Here is a 6,163-nt window from a genome sequence, read left to right on the forward strand (position 1 = left end):
TATATTGGCTGTTCTTGTTGAGGCCACCAGGAGCTGCTCAAGCAGCTAAAAAGACACAATCCCAAAGCAACTGACAGAAACATCGTTGAAATGTAACTGATGAAGTTTGATTAAATTATTTTGTTTAATGAACACACAATCCCAAAGCAACTTACAGAAACATCGTTGAAATGTAACTGATGAAGTTTGATTAAATTATTTTGTTTAATGAACAGTTTTAAAAATGTGACTTTAATCCAATCACTCAATAGACTAGATTTGAACAGATTACCATATGTCCAACCCAGTCTCATCAGAAAACGTTCAATGGCAACGTTGGTCCACTTGGAACGACGTTACCATCTCACAATCTGGCCTCTCAGATTGTGAGATGGTAACATTTAGTCCTCCCATTGTTTTGCATTGGCGTGTTCTCAGGTCACGTGACTCTCAAGCTCCCGTCTGCGGAGAGGAAAACATGGCGGAGATTCCCTGTTTTTTCAGATAAAAATATAATTTTGTAACTTAGTTTGGGCATAAAAATACATTCTGACACCATTTCTAGCGAGAAATGTGCTCTTTGCTTCCACAGTCTTCAGCCAGTTCGTGCTTATGATAAATATTTTAATAGTTATCACGCATGTTTTTATCGTTGCTATGACGGTTGCCATGCCACCACGGCGCAGCTTGGTGTTTAAATCACAGTCCCTGCGTGGTTTCCTTCAGTGATCGTGAATGTTATTCTTGTTATATAATAGTAATATTTGAGGCTAGATTACATCTCTAATGAGAAGGATCCTGCGAGTCTGCTCATACTGAGGCCGGCCCGAGTGCGCGAGCGGCCCGAGTGCGCGAGCGGACATGACGTGTGGCTGTCGTAAAAACCCTATTTGTAAACAACCAGTCCTTTTAACTCGGGGCTGCGTCATAAACACGGAGCGCTTGGAAGACCACGATGTCATCTTCCTTCTGTCAGGTAAGTAGTTTATTGTTTTTAAAGATCGTTACGATCTAGGTTTACAGTCCGAGTGTGGAGAGAGTCCGTCAATCCACACTATGGACGCTGTTCATCAGCTAATACGCCATTGTTAGCCACATGCTTCAGCCCACGGTAGCCTGTGCTACCTGGGAGGTGAATACATGGTTGTTGAAAACCAGTTCAAGACGCTTAGCTCATCATTGAGGGACGCTACAATATAAATATAAACATGAATTTGATTTATGAATGCTTTAGATTAATAAGGAGTGTATTTCTCTACTATTACTCCACAATATCAGGTCAATTTGGTTTAATGTATAGTATGCACTATGACAATAATGTTTTCATGTTATGGAGTTGCGATTCATTTTATAAAACAATTGCTATGTTCTGTTTTTTAATCAAGGAGGATCAAAGTGAAGCTACAGGAGTTTCATTAACGTCAACAACTTGGACCGAACAGTTTGTTTTGCTTGATGAAGAGCAGGAAGGGCAGCCTGGAGAGAAAGAGAAGCCGGGTTGAGCCCACTACCATCATCCACGTACCACGAGGAAGATGAGGGAGAGAAATGATCCTACCATTAAAGAGGTACTTTTAAGTTACATACCAGAAAAACCATTTTATATAATTTGCCAAATATACATTTTTATTAAATCCCCAAAGTACGCTTGCTGAAATACAAGTTAATATCACACTGAAAGAATTTTGATCAATCATGCTTCCCTGCTGTGATTGTTTAACAGGGAAAACAACTTTTTCCACAGGAAGGCAAGTAAATTTAAGGAATACATGTGCAAAGTTTTCCTCTGTTATGTATAATGATGACCCCCATCAAACATAATGTTAGCAATCTTTACACCTTTTAATTTATACTGATTATTTCTGTCTACATGTGTGAATTTACCTTCATTAGTTTCAGAAAAGAGCGATGATGTATCGGTCAGTGGGCGGCAGCACGAGACTCCGCAAACTAGTCTGTAAGCAAAGCAGACGAAGGCATCGAGCTTGCGGCCTGCCATCATTGTTATTTTGCTTAAGGGACTGAATATGTTTCATGCAGAAATATTAGCATTTCCCTTATATCTACCAAAACTGCTTGTTTCACAGACTGCAGTTTTGTTTTGATCCGATGTGGTGTGCAAATACAACCGTATCTGCAATGGGTTGTGGGGCATTAACATTTGTAACTCTAATTTTGTTTTGACAGACTGTGAAAAGAATGTTGAGAACATCACCACTCTACAGGAAGACACAGTCCAGTAATGGGTGTCAGAAGTTCAGTAGTGAACGACAGGTACTGTGGAAAAATGTGTGTCATTGTTGTACAATGTCCTTTGACTCTGTTTACACAAGGTTAACACAAAAAGGTTTGATTGTAAAGTGATATTGGTATGAATTCATGTTATTCTCCTCTTCACAAGAAACAAACAATCCAAATTACCTGCAGAAAGCCCTTGATGGACGCTTCAGCTGCATCGTCAGACTGGCCAGACAGCAAGATGCCAACTTTAATGCCAATTTATTTGTGTAACATTCTGTGACCAAATGTATAGATAACTTTTTGTAGATTGTAAAAATAGATAACCCATTTATTACAAAAAAACTACACTAGAATTACCGCACTGCGTTGTATGACTCCGCTAACCAGTGCAGTGTCCGTCTACATATTTCTACATATTTTCTCTCATATAAATGACACTGTATCTCTTGACAACTGAAACCATAAGATGAGGTCAGTGTGGCCTTGACCTTTTTACTTTAAGACAAATACAAAGTTAGACAATCCGAAAACATGCAGTTATGCCTCCGGCGACTCGCTATTGCAGAGGCATTAAAACCGTAGTGTAGTAGATTGGATTTTATTGGTGTTACATTGGACATCTTGTATGGGTACACCAAAAAATATATTTGGTTTCACATTCTAGATGGCAATAAGCAGAGTCATCAACTCAGGAAAAATATTTCTGTAGAAAAGAAAGCCCTGTATGTGTGTATGTATACATACACACAAACGCACTATTGAGACGTTTTGTTTTTTATCATATATTCTCAGGCAGTACTGATGCATTTACTGAGAGGGGACGTGAGGGCCTACTCTGCGTGCTCAGAGTTCAAGCCCAGCAGGCTGCAGCGGGCCTGACATATTCTGGAACAGCAGCACAGTCTTTAGATGACTCCTCTGAAGATGAAAACATGGCGAGGTACTTCTCCACCGATGAAGAACTGTGAGGGCTGTGATTAGCTACACTCTCTTGCTACAATGCTACTCATGCTACTCCCTGGCAGCCTTAGGAAGGCATTAGCTTGCTGTGTGGTAGCTGTTAGCTTCAGCATTTTTAGTTTTTAGTGGCCTGTCTGACGTTTATGTTTAAAAAAAAAATCAGAGGGAACCATCTTCATAATTTAACACTATGGTTTGTTTGTGTCCTTCAGTTCTTCTCAAGAGAAGCAGTACAGGTGTGCCTCAGCTCCACGGTCCCTCCTGCAGCCTCCGCTCCTGATGCTAACCTCATGTCTCCATCACACCAAGCAGCAGACCTGGATTGACAGACCTTTCTCCAGAGCTGCCCCCTCCCTCTGAAACCCCCCTCTCCAAAACACTATTTGTGTAGTTTTTAAAGTATTTTTTGCATGAGAATTGTTGATCATATCATTTCCAGCAGATGCCTTAATATAATGTTTGTGCACAATAAATGACATTGATCATAACATAATGGTATTTCCTTGCACTTCTACACCATGATATTGGCAGATAAGATGCTGATTACATTAAAGCAGTGAATGCTCTTCTTTAAGCAACATAAACAAACAATGATCCAATGAATCTGAAGTAGAATGGGCACATTACATTCTGTAGAGAATGCCTCAGTTATGGAAGTCAGAAAATAACTTTCTTTATCTGAGGTTCCAGTCATTTATAGTCACAGCAAAGCACACAGGTCTGGTTGTCTAGGGACACCCATATCATTGTTTAAGATGTGTAACATCAAGTTTGTGTTTCAGTGCAAAATTAGTCATTAGTCAAGAGTTCACCCTCTTGTTTAGATTAAAATTAGGTGACCCAGATGTTTCACAATGCATCTGATAAGGTCTTATGAGAAACATTCTTAACATTAAAGAAATCAACACAGAGGCTAGCAATAGATGTTTGACTTTAATCCGTAGCTGGTAATCGGCAGCCTGACTTATTCAAACACATTAATACTACAATGAATGAGGCAGGGCCTTCTACATTTGGTCACAGAATGTTACACAAATAAATTGGCATTAAAGTTGGCATCTTGCTGTCTGGCCAGTCTGACGATGCAGCTGAAGCGTCCATCAAGGGCTTTCTGCAGGTAATTTGGATTGTTTGTTTCTTGTGAAGAGGAGAATAACATGAATTCATACCAATATCACTTTACAATCAAACCTTTTTGTGTTAACCTTGTGTAAACAGAGTCAAAGGACATTGTACAACAATGACACACATTTTTCCACAGTACCTGTCGTTCACTACTGAACTTCTGACACCCATTACTGGACTGTGTCTTCCTGTAGAGTGGTGATGTTCTCAACATTCTTTTCACAGTCTGTCAAAACAAAATTAGAGTTACAAATGTTAATGCCCCACAACCCATTGCAGATACGGTTGTATTTGCACACCACATCGGATCAAAACAAAACTGCAGTCTGTGAAACAAGCAGTTTTGGTAGATATAAGGGAAATGCTAATATTTCTGCATGAAACATATTCAGTCCCTTAAGCAAAATAACAATGATGGCAGGCCGCAACCTCGATGCCTTCGTCTGCTTTGCTTACAGACTAGTTTGCGGAGTCTCGTGCTGCCGCCCACTGACCGATACATCATCGCTCTTTTCTGAAACTAATGAAGGCAAATTCACACATGTAGACAGAAATAATCAGTATAAATTAAAAGGTGTAAAGATTGCTAACATTATGTTTGATGGGGGTCATCATTATACATAACAGAGGAAAACTTTGCACATGTATTCCTTAAATTTACTTGCCTTCCTGTGGAAAAAGTTGTTTTCCCTGTTAAACAATCACAGCAGGGAAGCATGATTGATCAAAATTCTTTCAGTGTGATATTAACTTGTATTTCAGCAAGCGTACTTTGGGGATTTAATAAAAATGTATATTTGGCAAATTATATAAAATGGTTTTTCTGGTATGTAACTTAAAAGTACCTCTTTAATGGTAGGATCATTTCTCTCCCTCATCTTCCTCGTGGTACGTGGATGATGGTAGTGGGCTCAACCCGGCTTCTCTTTCTCTCCAGGCTGCCCTTCCTGCGCTTCATCAAGCAAAACAAACTGTTCGGTCCAAGTTGTTGACGTTAATGAAACTCCTGTAGCTTCACTTTGATCCTCCTTGATTAAAAAACAGAACATAGCAATTGTTTTATAAAATGAATCGCAACTCCATAACATGAAAACATTATTGTCATAGTGCATACTATACATTAAACCAAATTGACCTGATATTGTGGAGTAATAGTAGAGAAATACACTCCTTATTAATCTAAAGCATTCATAAATCAAATTCATGTTTATATTTATATTGTAGCGTCCCTCAATGATGAGCTAATCGTCTTGAACTGGTTTTCAACAACCATGTATTCACCTCCCAGGTAGCACAGGCTACCGTGGGCTGAAGCATGTGGCTAACAATGGCGTATTAGCTGATGAACAGCGTCCATAGTGTGGATTGACGGACTCTCTCCGCACTCGGACTGTAAACCTAGATCGTAACGATCTTTAAAAACAATAAACTACTTACCTGACAGAAGGAAGATGACATCGTGGTCTTCCAAGCGCTCCGTGTTTATGACGCAGCCCCGAGTTAAAAGGACTGGTTGTTTACAAATAGGGTTTTTACGACAGCCACACGTCATGTCCGCTCGCGCACTCGGGCCGCTCGCGCACTCGGGCCTCGGTATGAGCAGACTCGCAGGATCCTTCTCATTAGAGATGTAATCTAGCCTCAAATATTACTATTATATAACAAGAATAACATTCACGATCACTGAAGGACACCACGCAGGGACTGTGATTTAAACACCAAGCTGCGCCGTGGTGGCATGGCAACCGTCATAGCAACGATAAAAACATGCGTGATAACTATTAAAATATTTATCATAAGCACGAACTGGCTGAAGACTGTGGAAGCAAAGAGCACATTTCTCGCTAGAAATGGTGTC

At 39.9% G+C, this 6,163-nt stretch overlaps 1 long non-coding RNA gene across 1 annotated transcript; it reads right to left on the bottom strand.

The window, feature by feature from the left end:
* Window positions 1-4,043: 4,043 nt before the first annotated feature.
* LOC128460458 (uncharacterized) lies at window positions 4,044-5,861 on the bottom strand. The gene is made up of 3 exons (XR_008342215.1): window positions 5,743-5,861; window positions 5,151-5,333; window positions 4,044-4,531 (listed from the first exon to the last, which is right to left on the bottom strand). It is a non-coding gene; the product is annotated as an uncharacterized LOC128460458 (long non-coding RNA).
* Between the last annotated feature and the right edge of the window lie 302 nt (window positions 5,862-6,163).

The sequence above is a fragment of the Pleuronectes platessa genome, chromosome 17, assembly GCF_947347685.1.
Source record: "Pleuronectes platessa chromosome 17, fPlePla1.1, whole genome shotgun sequence".
Classification (NCBI taxonomy): Eukaryota; Metazoa; Chordata; class Actinopteri; order Pleuronectiformes; family Pleuronectidae; genus Pleuronectes; species Pleuronectes platessa.